Source organism: Periplaneta americana, chromosome 4 (assembly GCF_040183065.1).
Source record: "Periplaneta americana isolate PAMFEO1 chromosome 4, P.americana_PAMFEO1_priV1, whole genome shotgun sequence".
Taxonomy (NCBI): Eukaryota; Metazoa; Arthropoda; class Insecta; order Blattodea; family Blattidae; genus Periplaneta; species Periplaneta americana.
The window spans coordinates 22,780,107-22,799,111 of record NC_091120.1 but is presented as its reverse complement, the minus strand read 5'-3'; positions in this window follow the sequence as shown (position 1 = coordinate 22,799,111).

The following is a 19,005-nucleotide window of genomic DNA, read 5'->3' as shown; positions in this document are numbered from 1 at the left end:
TTCAACACACTTATCTAGGTTGGCAACTCTGAATTCAGTAAAATCAACTTCCAATAGTGGCGGCCGTTTGGTGTAAAGAACAAAAACACACTATCGTGCAAAAATGTATATTTCAGTGCAGAATTTTGCAGGGAATATGATAAACTTCTCGTTTCCAGTCAAACTGGAATTTATCTGCCTTAACTTCAGTAGTAAAACCATCGTTTGGAGTATAACTGCACTAGTTTTTTTTATCTTTTCTGACAAATCAGATTTTTGGATGAAGTGTAGTTTGATTCTAGGTGACTCATTTGCTCTTAATGGGTTGAGAGAAAACCCGGAAAAAACCCTCAACCAGGTAAATTGTCTCAACCAGGATTTGAACCCGAGGTCGCTGGTTTCACGATCAGGCATGCTAATCGTTACTCCACAGCGGTGGGCTCTGATTACGAAGAACTGATTATAAAGGACTAACATATTTTAATATTAACATGGCTTATACGAGTAAAAACCGATTTTCATGAGTATAAAGGTAGGCCTACCTATTACCTTACGATACACTAATAAGCCTAAATATTTCATGTGAATTCTGTCAGAATGAATTAAATTCGCGGTTATACAATGAATATAAGTGAATCTTTTTGGTTAAAGTAGTTAAGAGTTTTGTTAGAGGTTATTTTATTGTTTTTGCGTGAAATCTTAATATGTATTATGACTTTGTTATATTTGAGGCTATAAAATCAATTATTTATTTTATTTTATTTCTTACATATACATACCTAAGCTGTACAATATTTATAAATGACATCAAACCCCTTAATATAACAGTGGGAGAAATAGTACATTATGCAACGAGCTTATAATGGTAGTAATTAAGACGCGAGTATGTTTGTTTATGGAACTCGCTTGCGCTCATTTCATAATTTTCATACGAGCGTCTTAATTACCATTATAGGCAAGTTTCATACGACTTTTTATGCTCGACCATATTTCTAACTTGAAATTATTCAGAAGTATTCATGTTATGGTTATGTAAATGAGGAGTGAACTGACCTGAATTGTGAGATGTGCGCAGACGCGAAAGTATTGATTTTTTCCGAAACACGAATGTCATTGACCTTGATATAATCTAGAGAATAACATGAAGATTAGACTTGATATAACCTGGAAATTGATTTAGAATTGAAAAACGAGATGACAAATTGAATTTATTTGAATATTATTTACAATTAACGCTAATTATTATAGTAACAGAACATAACCTTCTGCGACAGTATTGGATTTCCAGCCTCCGTGACTCTTCGCTAATTGTCTTTCGATCACATATCCGAGAATAATCTATACTTGCGGTTTTATAATGGTACAATCAGTACAAAGGTGATTTTTCATTGGCTAAACAACTGAATTATAATGAATAGGTGTACTTTAATGAGGTGTATTAAAGGGCTACTACCAGGTGTATAATTACTACATTTCGGCATGGTCGAGCATAAAGAAATTTAAGCAATACTAAAGAAACTGTATTTCTACGAAATGGTTGAAATGTAAGTGTAAGAAATTATCATCTTCGTGACACACAATTTTTACATAGTTTTAGCTGTTTCTAGCTTGTCCTGATTTTGAATATCCCTGTACTTCTCGTAGAATTGCAACTAACAAAAGATACATATTATTGTCCGATGGTAAGCAGAGATTGAATGTCTACCGTTCATTGGGAAAAGGAACAAGTCCTCAAATAATCAATACAAACGGACAATCAATCGTCGTGTTCTCTTCTCGATACTAGCCATTATCCTCGTCATTCGAGAGCGTTTCTTTCTCCGCTGGCGTAATAATATAATGGTTGTTAAATTCGTTGCTATGGCTTCAACAGTCAATGCATCGAAAAGAATATTATAAACACTAATATGACTAGAGGTTTTGATTTATCTATAGTAATGTCACAAGAGACCTCGAGTGACATTTATTAGGACTATTTCGTGAATAAAATAAAAATGTAAATAATATATCCCTAAAATTCGCTCATAAAATGTTAATAATAGTATATTTATGAATACTTAACCTATTCAGATATTGTGAAGTTGAAATAGATGAACATCGATTACTGCAATAAAAAAATTGGATGTTATTCAGTGATGCCAATTGAAAAAAGCGAAATACAGCTTCAACAATTTTAATTACATGTATTGCGTTTTTCTCTTGTTATTATAACAGAAATACATTAATCATTATCTGTTGAAATCATAATTTAATTTAAACATTTTATAGTATAATTACTCATAACCTGATTAATACATTAATTAAATGAACAATTGTTATGAAGGAGTGTCATTTCCTTTAGGTACAAGGTACATCATTTTATTTTTACTTCAATTTTTATTGTACCTGAGTTTTTGAATGTTCTTCACTCCCACCCCTTCTACAAATGAAGTTCAACCGTCCTCCACACAGATCCAAGACCGCATATACAGTCATAGTAGCCTTACGGTCATAGTAAACAGTACGTTTCAAAAATATGTTCGCGTTTTCCAGTGACGAAAGAGCTTTCAATATTGAATCATTTTCGCACACGTACTGTCATCCATTTGCCTACGTCGTATCCCGCTTTCCCCCACCACCTTTTATTCGCCAGCTAGTGGCTGGGCTGTCTTAGCTCTTTTCTGAGAACATTAATTTCTGTTAGGAATTGGACGTGTACGTAATATTATACCCATACAATTGTTTAAAATAACTTAAATGAAAGGGCCTCGTTACGTAATTAACTGTCACGTGATTTCCTTCCTTTCTACGACATTACGACAAAACCACTTGGACGGATAGTAGATATGTGTCTGAGTAATTTTATCTTTTCGGATCGGGCAGAAGTGAAGATTGAATTTACAGTACGTAAGGTACTCTTTTATAGAGTAGGTACAGAATTATTTCAACGTGAGTTACTAGTACGAAGAACGAAACTGGTAATTGGGATTAGGTACAATAGTCTATAGTGCGATAATATGCACATTAGAACTGAAGCCTGTATCGAAATGAACGGCCACCATTTTAAAAAAATGTGTTTAAATATCCATATTATGATTATTTTTCAGTTTAACTTCATTCTCTATATTGCACGCTAATGTGTTGTAGACAGTATAATATACACTGCATAATGAATACGTCCACATGGACAGCTCAGTTCGTGAGTAAAAGCACTCATTGTTAATACTGTACAGTATTTTGATTAAACAAAAACCTAATGAAAATGATCAAACTCAAAAGCGCAATATTTCCTAGTTTACGTAAATGGATGAACTACTTTTCTTCCCTCCTATGCCTAGTGAAGTGATTTGTTTGTATATTACGCCAGTATCATCGAACTCCAGTCGTGGAAGGGGGTAACAAACGGCGTTGACCCAGAGGTATAGGCAAGTTAATATTAAAAATGTTAGTAAAAATAAAATGATATTCCTGTACAATGGACACGGAATTAGAATATGAAGATGTAGATGTGGAAGTAGGATTTCTCACTTTATTTAGTACAATGGATTCATGCTCATCGAGTTACGGGAAATAGTTCCCACAGGGAAATATCATACGTACTTCGGTATATCATAGTAACATGTAGGTTAACCCAAACTACATAATCCTGAAGTATCATTCGTCTTTTTCTCCTGTGACATTCTGTATATACAGGGTGATTCACGAGGATTTACCGTCACTTACGGAGCTTATTTTCGAAGACATTCTGAGCAGAAAATGTCATATAAACATTTGTCCTAATCTCAATATTTTCAAAGTTACATTAATTTGAAGTTGTTAGTAAAATCCTTTTTATTTTTCTTCTGTTTTAAAGGTAAAAAATTTTACAAATAGAGAATGAACTATTCAGGAGTGTCATTTATTTAATTGCCTAGTGTTCTGAAGCTAAAAATGTGTTGTTAATTGCTTTGTACAAATTTTATTTTTCAATTTTTAACTAAAAATGATATCATTCTTACGTACTTAACACAAAAATTGTTCCAAATCATACGACTTGATTCTTTACAGTTTAATTATGCATCCTAATATATAGTCTCAAATAATTTACAAGAGTGGTCTGATTTGTAACAGTTGTTGTGATAAATGCATAAGAAAAAGTAATTTTATAGTTAAAAATCGAAAAAAAATTCTGTACGAAGCAACTATGGAATTCACAACACTTTTTAGCTTCATAATACTGGGTGTTCAGTTCAAAGTGTGTCATGGCTCGCTGTATGCCGTCATGTGGCTAGTTGATGAGCCTAGAGAATTCAATCTTCCTACACTTCCACAGAGGTGTATTACCTATGTGCCAGAGAAGTTGCCTAGCAAGTACGGCGTTCATTCTGAAGAGTACTTACCGATACATATGGTAACGCCGGTAGTGACAGGAATGTGAACTGTTTGGAAACATGTAGGCCTACTGAGGTGGGTTTTTTCTTACTGTCGGGATATGTGGAGAGGGTTAAGACGATTACTTACGTATTTGTTGACATTAACTTCGACGGTCAACATGGACACGGAGCATTTGATTTATATTGTGGAATGTTGCCGTACGCAACCGATGATAACAAATACCCTGCGTACGACTTGCCCGCGCAAAACACAGAAAGAGGTTATGGTAGTACACAGACAGTACAGGCCGCCATCTGTTGCTACGACGTTCAAGTTATATCGTACACGTTCTCAAGTTCAGATTTAACGCCTTGATTAATAGGCAACTTCTCTGACATAAAAGCTGAAACTGGCTTCAAATTGCTGACTCACAACAGTGACGTCATGACACACTATGAAATGAACACCCAGTACTAGCTAATTAAAGAAATGATACTCCTGAATAGTTCATTCTTTATCTGTAATATTCTTTTACCCTTAAAACTTAAGAATAATTGTATTTTATAAATTACTTCAAATTAGTGTAATTCTGAAAATATTGAGATTAGGACAAATGTTTATATGACATTTTTTTGCTCAGAATGTCTTCGGAAATAAGCTCCGTACGGGACGGTAAATCCTCGTGAATCACTCTGTATAATTACTTACTTATTTACTGGCTTTTAAGGAACCCGGAGGTTCATTGCCGCCCTCACATAAGCCCGCCATTGGTCCCTATCCTGAGCAAGATTAATTCATTCTCTATCATCATATCCCCACCTCCCTCAAATCCATTTTAATATTATCTTCCCATCTACGTCTCGGCCTCCCTAAAGATCTTTTTCCCTCCGGCCTCCCAACTAACATTCTTATGCATTTCTGAATTCACCCATACGTGCTACATGTCCTGCCCATCTCAAACGTCTGGATTTTATGTTCCTAATTATGTCAGGTGAAGAATACAATGTGTGCAGCTCTGTGTTGTGTAACTTTCTCCATTCTCCTGTAACTTCATCCCTCTTAGCCCCAAATATTTTCCTAAGCACCTTATTCTCAAACACCCTTAACCTATGTTCCTCTCTCAAAGTGAAAGTCCAAGTTTCACAGCCATAGAGAACAACCGGTAATATAACTGTTTTATAAATTCTAACTTTCAGATTTTTTGACAGCAGACTAGATGATAAAAGCTTCTCAACCGAATAATAACAGGCATTTCCCATATTTATTCTGTGTTTAATTTCCTCCCGAGTATCATTTATATTTGTTACTGTTGCTCCAAGATATTTGAACTTCTCCACCTCTTCAAAAGATAAATCTCCAATCTTTATATTTCCATTTCGTACAATATTCTGGTCACGAGACATAATCATATACTTTGTCTTTTCGGGATTTATTTCCAAACGTATCTCTTTACTTGCTTCCAGTAAAATTCCCGTGTTTTCCCTAATCGTTTGTGGATTTTCTCCTAACATATTCACGTCATCCGCGTAGACAAGCAGCTGATGTAACCCGTTCAATTGTAATTCTGAAAATATTGACATTTTTTGCTCAGAATGTATTCGGAAATAAGCTCCGTAAGGGACGGTAAATCCTCGTGAGCCGCCCTGTATAATTATAAGCTAGTAAACTCTTCATTGTTGATTGAATATACAGAAGATGTACAAAGTGAGTGACAAACTACATCGTTGTCTTGCTAAAGAATGTTAAATATTTGCGAGCGAACAGCACATCGCGGCGCTGTGCGGGATGGGAATTTAAATAGTCGGCAGATTGTTGATAATCCTGGCCCTAGACGGGGCGGCACATCCCAGTGGCTATAATCCACTCTCAAGGGACGCGATTTGATATTCAGCAGCAGACGGCTAAAGCTTAAGGGTGTCTGCTTTGAACTTGTCGGTGATTTTCAAGTAGAAAGCGCCGCACAAGTTCAAGATCCAAGCTTCGAAACATGTGGAGAGCTCGAGATGCCAGTACCAACTGTATAAATTGAAATAAACGTCTTCCTAACAATACGCTGGCGGCTGGGATTTTAACTGTCAATGTAATGTAGACATAGAAATATACTGTTAATTTTACTAAGTGATTTGATTTATCAATATACAGGGACATCATTTTATTTTTACTAACATTTTTAATATTAACCTGTCTATACCTTTAGAGAACCGGAAACACCGCTTGCTCTCCCCTCCAAGACTGGAGTTCGATGATACTGGCGTAAAACACAAATCACTCTACTAGGTATAGGAAGGAAGAAAAGTAGTTCATCCATTTACTAGGAAATATCGTGATTTTGAGTTTGATAATTTTCATTAGGTTTTTCTTTAATCAAAGTACAGTACTGTATTAAGAATAAGTGTTTTTACTCACGAAGTGAGTTATCCATGCGAACGTATTCATTATGTAGTGTATACTGTCTACAGCACATTAGCGTACAATATAGAGAAAGAAGTTAAATTGAAAAATAATCATAATGTGAATATTTCAACACAATTTTGAAAATGGTGGCCGTTCATTTCGATACAGGCTTCAGTTCTTTTGTGCATATTATCGCACTATAGACTATTGCATCTAATTCCAATTGCCAGTTTCGTCCTTCGTACTAGTAACTCATGTTGAAATAATTCTGTACCTACTCTACGTACTGTGAATTCAATCTTCACTTCTGCCCGACCCGAAAAGATAAAATTACTCAGACATGCTATCTACTGTCCGTCCAAGTGGTTATGCCGCAGGATTGTAGAAAGGGAGGAAATCACGTGACAGTTAATTACTTAACGAGGCCCTTTTATTTAAGTTAAATTAAACAGCTGTATAATATTACGTAAATATCCAATTCCTAAGAAAAATTAATGTTTTCAGAAAAGAACAAAGACAGCCCAGCTTTTACAGAGGGACGAGCAGAAGCAGGTGGGGGAAATCTAGATGCGACGTAGGCAAACGGACAGTACCTGTGCGAAAATATGATTCAATATTGAAAACTCTTTCGTCACTGGAAAACGCGAACATATTTCTGGAATGTACTATACCCAGTAACTCAGTACTGCTTACTAATTGCGGTCTTGGTTCTGTGTGGAGTTGGAACTTCCTTAGTAGAAGGGGTGGGAGTGAAGTACATTCAAAAACTCAGGTACAATAAAAATTGAAGTAAAAATAAAATGATGTCCCTGTACTATTCAACACGCTAAACTATGGGAATTAAAATTCTCTCCATTCTGTTTTCATGTCTCCTGTAAAATTTAGTTTTTTTTTTAAGTTAGCAAGTTTTGCAAAAATGGTCCTCAATTGATCTCCCTCTAACACATATCAAGACATGTATTTTGTGTTACATTATCAAAGCATTCGAAAGAAATATAACATTTACAAAGGAGTATTCATCATTTATGCTGAGTCAAACTTCTATTTGTACATATGTAAAATTGAATGGAGATTTCAAATATGTAAAATTTAATATAGGAATATAATAATAATAATAATTTATTTAATCTGACAGGATTAAGGCCATAAGGCCTTCTCTTCCATCCTACCAGATAGCACATATAAATACAAAAAAGAAATACAAACACTGATGAAAATGATACAAATTAAGTTAAAGCCCTATAGAGGGTCAACAGAGTCAAAAGTACATTATAGTGCTCTCATCGAGCTAATACAACGAAAAGAAAGAAAACAGAGATAGCAATGATGATATTGATAACTGACAATAATAATATTAATAATAATAATAATAATAATAATAATAATAATAATAATAGTAGCGATAGTAATAATAATACTAATACTAATAATAATAATAATAATAATAATAATAATAATAATAATAATAATAATAAATACATTACATATTAATTTTCAATTTTACAACAGCATAGTTACAATATTTACTATATGTCATGGGTTAAGGTGAAGTTGCGCAACCTGACATGTGTTCAACAAACAATTCCACGAACTAGAATGTGATTTTTTAATTTAAATTTGAATTTTGATATTATCCGACAGTCTCTGACGTGGTCAGGGAGAGAATTCCAGAGGCGTGGAATAGATATGCTGAAAGATGATGAGTAGAAGGATGTTCTGTGCAGAGGAATAGAGAGAAGGTACATGTTCCGGGTTCGAGGTAGTGAAAGGTAAACAAAACGAGATGCTAGGTAAGAGGGTGTGGAGGTGTGGATGATTTTAAATAGTAATAAGAGAGAGTTGAAGAATCTTCTTTCTTTAAGTGGACTCCAAGACAACAATTCTAGTGACGGTGTTACATGATCGAATTTTCTAATGTTACAAACGAAACGAACGCAGATATTGTGAACACGCTGTAGTCTATGGGCAAGATCAGTATTTAGATTCGTGAATAAAGAATCGCAATAATCGAAGTGGGGCATCACTAAAGTTTGGATCAAGTTCTTTTTAAGGCTGAGAGGTAAAACATTGGTTAAGTGTTTGAGGGAATGAATTATGGAAAAAGTTTTCTTACATATGTAGGTCACATGACTTTGAAAATTTAAATTTGAATCTAAATATACCCCTAAATTTTTTACTGTCTTACTATATGTAATTGTAGTATTATTTATTTTTGTATTTGATACAGTGGCTAGATCTATTTTGTTTAATGCTCGTTGGTGGCCCATTATTATAGCTTGTGATTTGTCTGGGTTTAGTCTAGAATATAGGGTGCCGTTTAAAAAAGTGTTAATTTTTGCCACACTTTGTACATGAATCAATACTTTTCTCTGATTACAGCCATAAGTTTTAGTTAGATATCTCCAACACCTTTTGTTTTTGGTTTTTTTTTTTCATAAAATGAATATATAAAGAGTTATTAGCAATATTCCATATTTAATTAACACACTGTATAAGAAAATGGGAAATGAAGTGGGAAAGAAAGGGGCAGATATAGAGGAACAGAAGTGTACAATAAAGCAAACAAATAAAAATAAAAATTGGAAACAATAAAGAAAAGAGAAGAAATTAAGATAGATTCTTATTTGTTGGCTTTTAAGGAACCCGAAGGTTCATTGCCGCCCTCACATAAGCCCGCCATTGGTCCCTATCCTGAACAAGATTAATCCAGTCTCTATCATCATATCCCACCTCCCTCAAAGCCATTTTAATATTATCTTCCCATCTACATCTCGGCCTCCCCAAAGGTCTTTTTACCTCCGGCCTCCCAATTAACACTCTATATGCATTTCTGGATTCGCCCATACGTGCTACATGCCCTGCTCATCTCAAACGTCTGGATTTAATGTTCCTAATTATGTCAGGTGAAGTATACAATGCGTGCAGTTCGGTGTTGTGTAACTTTCTCCATTCTCCTGTAACTTCATCCCTCTTAGCCCCAATATTTTCCTAAGCACCTTATTCTCAAACACCCTTAACCTATGTTCCTCTCTCAAAGTGATAGTCCAAGTTTCACAACCATAAAGAACAACCGGTAATATAACTGTTTTATAAATTCTAACTTTCAGATTTTTTGACAACAGACTGGATGATAAAATCTTCTCAACCGAATAATAACAGGCATTTCCCATATTTATTCTGTGAATATATTGAATAAACAGTCGCCGACAGCCGATGAGGGGTGGTCCTCCAGCTTGGGTGTTGGGCAAAGGGCTAACAATCCATCAGCTTGCTACGAATCCTTCAAATAAGCCTCGGAATGGGACTGATTCTCTGGCACGACCACAGCAAAGGAATAAGGTTTTTTTTAAAGATAGATACTGAAAAATAAAAATAATAGATGAAGGGGCAGCGAGGAACAACCGGTAACAGAAAGATAACTGCATAGGGGAAAAAGAAGTGAAGGGGCATCAGGCTACAATTAGTATGACGGCAATTGTCTGCTACTGAAGCTTGGCAAAGTCGACTTATCGAATTACATCAAGCATTGTGTAACAGTGACAAGAAACGTTCGTGCAGTGATGACGTACAACTAAGATCACATTCATTATGTAGTCTGTGAAATAATGGCAGAGGAAATGTTCATAAATTGTCGACGGTTCATTATTCCAGATCTTTTGCTTTAGAATTTATCCTAATACATAACAGGATTTAAATAACTTCTTTCGTGCTACTGTAAGTTTTGTAGATGACGTCTGAGGAAGCAGTTATCAAAGACAATAGACATACGTTTAAGTTCTAACAGCATATCCAACTTATGAATGTGAATGGAAAAAGTTTTCCGGAGGGAAGTTTTTGTCCGTAACAGAAACCATCGTACACACGGATCACTGGTGAGTGCCCATTGTTGTACGTCATTGATTCGTGTAAACCGCAGACCGCATTAAAATATTTCTTCGCTCTGTAAAAACTTTGCCTTTCGAGCGACGCTATGATAGGCCTTATTAATTCACACTAACTGGGATAACATCCTTCATATCAATGTGCAAAACTCTATTTTAATTTTTACACTTGCAAGCTTATCCATATGATTTATAGCGTTAGTAATACAAATTTTATTTTGGTTTATGATCGATTATCGACAGTAATCTCACTAGAGGTTTTGATTTATCTAGAGGAAATCAAACCTCGAGTGGGATTTAATTGACTATTACACGATTAGAAGAAAATATATAAATATTAGAAGAAATAAAGTACTCTAATACAATAAAATATTAATTGATTTACTAAAATTCCATTTCACTGATATTTGCTTCACCAAAATGTTTGAACGGAGCCGCCATTTTCAATTGACTATCTATGCGGTAAACAAATGTTGATCGCAAAGCATGTTTTATAGTAGCGTGAAGAATTTGCAGTTTGAAATTTTTGCAAACAAATAAACAAATGATAGGAAGGTGATAAAAACAGAAGAAAGTACTATATAAAAATTAGAAGAAGACTGCCTCCTGATCTGTTGGTCAGCATGCTGGCTTCCAGATCCGGAGGTCCCGGGTTCGATTCCCGGGTTCTGCTCTCGGTGAATTTTTCTTGAAGAAGAAGAAGAATTTCCTGGGTGTCTAGAGCCTGGAAATTTGTATGAATGTGAGTGTGATTGTGAGTGTGCCGGGTTAATATTAATTAACCACTCATCACAAATATAAAAATACATCAGAACTGTCACTGGGTAGTAACCTGAACACACGTTCCAGCGTCACATTGTTAACAAGTAACTCCATCTGTTAGCACAACCATAAAGCATCTAATAGATGCTATAGAGTTACCAACAACGAAAAAAGAAAAACAAACAAAAATTAGAAGAAATAAAGATTATGCGACATGTTACAGTTATAAAATGTAATGAAATTATTTAAAGTAGTATTTTCAATTATAGATATCATGTAAAAAATATATTTCGTGGACAGTGTAAGAGGCCCTGATCTAGACTGTTTCGCAAAGAAATCAATGATTGCTTTAGACGGAAATTTTATATGTTCGAAAACAATGTTACCGGCGAAAACGTGACAAATGTGAATTAGAATGTCTGACCTTTTTTATGGCGCAAAAGACCTCGACTCCGTCTTTAAAGCGCTTACAAGCAACTACATTGGGATTTTATCCATTCCAAACCTTACTATTGATCGACTATCGTGGTACGTGCCGCTATTCTTTAGCCATCAAAATGTGATAAAGTATTTACGATTTATTAGTATATAGGCTACAGGGCCTACATTTCAAAACCTCCCAGTCTTAATAGTTATTTATTTCAATTTAATTTAATTTAATTTAAACAAAAACATGCCATTTCAAATGAAACCCTATATTATGATACTTAAATTTGAAAGAGTATTCAATTGTTTATAATCTCAATAACTGGTTTCCACATATTTTGTTTTTCATTATCGCCTGGAAACCTGGATTGTTTTTATTCACAGCTGGTTGTGGGATGAAAACGCAGTTTATTTTGGTTAATTTCCTTAATTTAATTAATTAAATTTACTACATTAAATGTTCAAAATGTGCTGCATTATTGGCTAGATAGTAATACAGTCTGTTTCGGAACTCCTCTACATAGCATTGTCATAGTCTCAAAACCATACATAAACAACGTAAATCCAAACTTCGACCTTTGTTATCCTTATTCTGTCTAAAATGTTTAAAGAATAATATAACCAACCATAATATTTCTTAATATTAGTTTGTGTTACTGTCTGAAAAAACCTGTAATCAACAATAATCCTTCTAGTTGTTCTCTTCAGCTCTAACCAAGAACGACAATCCAGATTGCTAGGCGACGATAAAAAACAAAAGATGTGAGAAAAAATAATGAAATGTATAAACAATTGACATTCCTTACATATTTAATTAATATCATAATATAGAGGTGCTATTTTTAATTATTATTATTATTATTATTATTATTATTATTATTATTATTATTATTATTATTATTATTATTATTATTAATGTGTGGACATAGAAACATAGCAGTAGTTCAGGTAAATAACTTATTATTGTGCATAATTATATTTTGATATGAGTTTTACGTTCTGAAAGGAATTTTACAATTTAACATTTGTTGGGATCAATTTAAAGAACAAAACTAAAATCCCTTCAATCATTTATTATCATAATACACTGCTCTCTTAAATTGACTGAGCTTACTGGAAGTTAAATCAATGCTTTCCCAAAACTTGCTATGAAATGTTTCATACAAAAATTGTTATCTCAAAATGGAAGCAAAAACGAGCAAACATGTATTAAATTTTAGAAATGAAATTCCTAAGGGCCGTCAGAGGATCCACTAGGAGAGATAAAGTACCAAATACACAAATAAGAGATGATATGTACAAAAAAAAATGTTATGTTTTATTTATATATATATATATATATATATATATATATATATATATATATATATATACACAGGGACATCATTTTATTTTTACTTGCATTTTTATTGTACCTGCATTTCTGAATGTACTTCACTCTCACCCCTTCACTAATGTCCTTGCTCCCGTCAGACACACAAACTTACGGCCGCTGTTGCATTCGAAGTCTTCAAGCAGTGAAGTAAACACTGCAGTGTATAGTGTGTTTCAGAAATATGGTTGCGTTTTCTATAGAAGAAAGAACCTATATTAATAATATCGTACTAAAAAATTATATTCAAGAAACGATAAATTCAATTTCAGAGAATATGCTTCAAAATGTTTTTAATAATATGCGTAAAGAATTGAAGCCTGCATTGTAATGAACGGCAACCATTTTCAGCAACTTGTTTAAAAATTCAGATTAGCTTATTTTGAATTGAGGTGGCTAGAAGCAAAGGAATGCTAGTGACATTTGTAATAACATGAGTTAAGTGCATCCAGTGTAAGCAAAAGTATCTAAAATTTTAGTGGCAAAGGGATATTTTAATCGCATCACACAATAAAATTTAAATAAAAAATTTCACCGATTTTACGAAAGCTTAAACATTTAAACCCCATTTTCTCAAAAGTAACTTAAGTGCACTTACAGCCCTTTACTTATGACCCCCTCAATTTAAATGCACTCTCTATATTGTATGATAACATCAATAATTAATATGCTAAATAAAGTAGACATTACATAACGAACATAGCCGCCTGAAAAGTTGAGTTTTTGAAAAAAAATGTTACTACTCTACTGTATTTTGATAAATTCCATAAAAGTGATGATCAAACTGAAAATCGTAATAGCCTATCGAATTTCCCTACAACATAAATGGATAAACTACTTTTCTCTCCACCTATACCTAGTAAAATGATTTGTTTACATATTGCACTAGTAACATCAAACTCCTGTAATGGAAGGGGGCAACAGTGTTTCCGAGTATAGCCAGGTGAATGTTAAAATGTTGGTAAAAATAAAGTGATGTCCCTGTATATACACACACAGTGAATGCTAAAATTTTACAATATAGGCAAAATTGGAGAGAACAATTGCATAGAATGGAAGAAACTCGTATCCCGAAAATGGCTTTGAATTATCAAGTTTTATACGATGAAAGAGTTATGGAACGGAGAGGCCTTCATCGTATGATGACGCAGAATATCTGCATGCAAATATCATATGTAGTTCGGTACATTAAATAATAATAATAATAATAATAATAATAATAATAATAATAATAATAATAATAATATATAATAACATATATATCAAGTTTTAGGTAGAAGGAATGTGGAAAGACCTAGAAGAAGATGGTAATGAGATTGTAACAGAGGCCTAATACTTGATGAAAATTAAAATATGTTTTATTTAACGACGCTCACAACTGCAGAGGTTATATCAGCGTCGCCAGTGTGGCGGAATTTAGTCCCGCAAAGTTATTTTACATGCCAGTAAACCTACTGACATGAGCCTGTCGCATTTAAACACACTTAAATGCCATCTATTTGGGCCGGGATCGAACCCGCAACCTCGAGCACAGAAGGCCAGCGCTATACCGACTACGCTACCCAAGTCGACTAACAGGATGATGATGATGATGATGATGATGATGATGTATATTAAACGTTTTTGTTCCAGTTGCCTTGCAGCAGATGTCGCCAGCACACTCGTATGATGTGATGACTGGCTAGGGCAAATCAACGAAGCCCTATAGGGCATAGCGTTGCACGTGATGGTCCACGTCATTCAACCACCGCAGGGATAGCTGTAAGTGCCAGCCATCCTCACCACTCTGGTTCTCGGAATATCCTTGCAGTGGACGCAAGCATAACACCTGACAGCCTAGTGATGGACAACTAGCCCTACACTTCACTTGTAGATTTATCATCCCAGAGACGGTAATACAGAGACATCATTTTATTTTTATTTCAATTTTTATTGTACCTGAGTTTTGGAATGTACTTCACTCCCACCCCTTCTACTAGTAAACTTCCAACCGTTCACGACACAGAGCCGAGGGCGCGTAAGCAGTACTGAGTTACTGAGTATAGTACGTTTCAGAAATATGTTCGCGTTTTCCAGTGACGAAAGAGCTTTCAATATTGAATCATATTTTCGTACGGGTACTGTCGTCCGTTTCTCTATGTCACATCCCGGTTTCCCCCACCCGCTTCTGTTCGCCCCTTTGTAAAGTCTAATAGCTGGGCTGTCTTAGCTCTTTTCTGAAAACATTAATTTCTGTTAGGAATTGGACGTCTACGTAATATTATTCAAGTGTTTAAAATAACTTAAATAAAAGGGCCTCGTTAAGTAATTAACTGTCACGTGATTTCCCCCCTCCCTTTCTACAACCCTGCGACAAAACCACTTGAACGGACAGTAGACAGCATTTCTGAGTAATTTTATCTTTTGGGATCGGGCAGAAGTGAAGATTGAATTTACAGTACGTAAGGTACTCTTTTATAGAGTAGGTACAGAATTATTTCAACATGAGTTACTCGTACGAAGGACGAAACTGGTAATTGAAATTAGGTACAATAGTTTATAGTGCGATAATATGCACAAAAGAACTGAAGCCTGTATCGAAATGAACGGCCACCATTTTCTAAAATGTGTTTAAATATCCATATTATAATTATTTTTCAATTTAACTTCATTCTCTATATTGTACGCCAGTGTGCTGTAGAAAGTATAATATACACTGCATAATTAATACTTCCGAATGGATAGCTCAATTCGTGTGTAAAACACTAAGTGTTAATACAGTACTATATTTTGATTAAACAAAAACCTAATGAAAATTATCAAACTCAAAAATGCGATATTTCCTAGTTTACATAAATGGATGAACCACTTTTCTTCTCTCCTATACCTAGTAAAGTGATTTGTTTGTATTTTACGCCAGTATCATCGAACTCCGTCGTAGAAAGGGTAGCAAACGGTGTTTCCTGATTCAATCGTTAATAGAAAGGTATAGCCAGGTTAATATTAAAAATGTTAGTAAAAATAAAATGATGTCCCTGTATAAGTAATAGATTATGCAGAATTCGTATTAAAACTTGGAAGTGCAAGTTTTATTATAAACTAGCCGTACCCGTGCGCTCCGCTGCACCCGTTAGAAATAAATATAAAGTAATTACATAATTAAAACAGGACGTTTGATCCAGGGAACATTCGTGTTTGATAGAAGGATAAATCGTTTAATATGTTACTTAATTTAAATTGCATCCAAATAATTAAAATGCGATCATTTTGGTCCAGAGACACTCATTTGGTGCAATGACAATTCCTTTAACATGTTTCTTAATTTTTATTACATGCAACCATAGTTTAATGAAGATTGACATCATTTAGATTTAATGTGTATATTTTATTTTACTTGTTATAGGTTTCCATTGAATTATGGTAATAACTTAATTTTAACCCTTGTTTTCTACGTATTCAGTAAATGGCGCTTGGCCCACTATGGTTCTGAACCCTTCAAATAACTTAAATTATATTATATAATATTACATATTATATTATATTATATTATATTATAATATTATATTATATTATATTATATTATATTATATCAGAAGTTACTGTAATAACATTATAGCATTATGTCCATCTAGAGAAACTACACTTTCCAATGGTGAAGTAATAATTAATTATTAAAATCGGTTAATTTAGCTTCCGATATTACTTCATACAAACTCAGAAACATTCTCTGTAGGCTATCTTTCATAGCTTTCGATTGTTGCTGTCCAAGGCCCCTTATAGACGAAGTCATTTGTTTTTTAATTCATTACACGGGCTTAGATGGCAGTTATTTTAATTTTAAAACTCATTTATCTCATTAAATATCAGTCCTATCAAAATTTTCAAAGAATAAAACTTACCGGAAGTGATTTTTAAAGAAACTTTTGTTATGTAACATTTTCCACAAAAATCAATAATAAGCGAGATATTTCGATTTATTTAATTCAGACCCCCTTATAACCCCCATTTTAAACAACGTATTTTGAATGCCATATAGCCTGAAATCTAAGTTACAATGAACTTAATTTATATTCTAATTTTCATCGAAATCCGTTCAGCCATTATCGAGTGAAAAATTAACAAACATACAGACAGACATACAAACAAAATTTTCAAAAAAGCGATTTTCGGTTTCAGGGTGGTTAATTATATATGTTAGGACCAATTTTTTTGGAAAATCGAAAATTACCAGAAAAATTTCGGCTACAGATTTATTATTAGTATAGATAGTATATGTCTGTGTTCTTAATCATTTAGGGCCGTATTCATAGATATTTTTAGCGCGGGTTTCCGGTGGATGATCAGCGTTTTTCGTATTCATAAACCAGTGTTAGCTGTAGGACATGATTTGAATTCTGTACTAGTAACCAGTGGATAGCCGGGGCTAGCTTAGTACGCTCGTAGCGCGTGCTGCGAAATGTCTATGAATAGCACCCTATATTACAATCGAAGCAGTTTAAAATTTGTGACATATTTTCAAATACAATACCATAGCAAATGACACGTTATGAAACTTAAATGTCATTTGGAAATACTGTAGGTAGAAATATTACTTTTAATCACTAGTCCACACCTGTGGAATAACGGTTAGCGCCTCTGACCGCGAAACCAGGTGGCCAGGATTCGGTTCTCGGACGGTGCAATTTACCTGCTTGAGATTTTTTCCGGGGTTTTCCCTCAACCCAATACGAGCAAATGCTGGATAATTTTCGGTGCTGGACCCCGGACTCATTTCACCGGCATTATCATCTTCATCTCATTCAGACGGTAAATAACCTAAGATGTTGATTAGAAAGGTATCCCCGTCACACGCCATGAAGGCACTTGGGGGGCATGGAGGTAGAGCCCCATGCTTTTCATGACCTCGGCACTACAATGAGGTGGTGTGGTCGGCACCACGCTCTGACCGCCTTTTACCCCCGGGAAAGACCCGGTACTCTATTTTATAGGAGGCTGAGTGAACCTCGGGGCCGTTCTGGAAGTTTGGCAACGAGAAAATCCCGTCACCACCTGGGATCGAACCCCGGACCTTCCAGTTCGTAGCCAGCTGCTCTACCAACTGAGCTACCCGGCCGCCCCAGATGTTGATTAAGCGTCGTAAAATAACCTACTAAAATTAAAAAAAAAAATTAATCACTAATTTCGTTCCATAAACAAAACGTGAAGCAGACACAAAATACTGCGGACGAAGGATTAAGGAAACAGCTGGAAGTGTCTGAGGTCAGGAGCATAGACAAGACTAATGGAGGAAATGCAAGAGAAGACATGAGAAGAACGAGTGAAGGAATGAAGCGACTACCAGATATTAGTGATTGTGAGGACTGAATAGATAGGGCTTTGGAGAGGTTATTAGCGAAGAAGAAGAGTGCTAAAAAGGAGTGCAGGAAAGTTAGGGGTGGCAAAAGTGTAAGAAAAGGAACAGAGAAGAAAGTGTTAAGTGTAAGAAGATTGGGTAAGAGTGTAATAAGATAGACTATCAAACAATGAATACAAGAGAATTAAAGTGAAAAAAAAAACATCTGAACAAATGTGAAGTGGAATGAGAGAGGAATTGCAAGTGTAATTAAGTAAATTAAATATGCCATGTTTTTTCAATGTTATGGGTTGGGAGTAGTATCAGGGGTACATAACTGTAGGAGTATTATAGAAATAAATATATGGAAAGAAGTAATAAAATAGGAAATTTAGGAGCGAAGCGAAAAGAAAGAGACAAATAAATAAATGAATAACGCATATTATTAAAGAAGGAATATGCAATATTTAATAGGTAAGCGAGAAATGGAAGGGAGATAGTCTAGGTAGGAGGGAGAGAATAGAAGAGGATAGAGGGGGAAGGACATA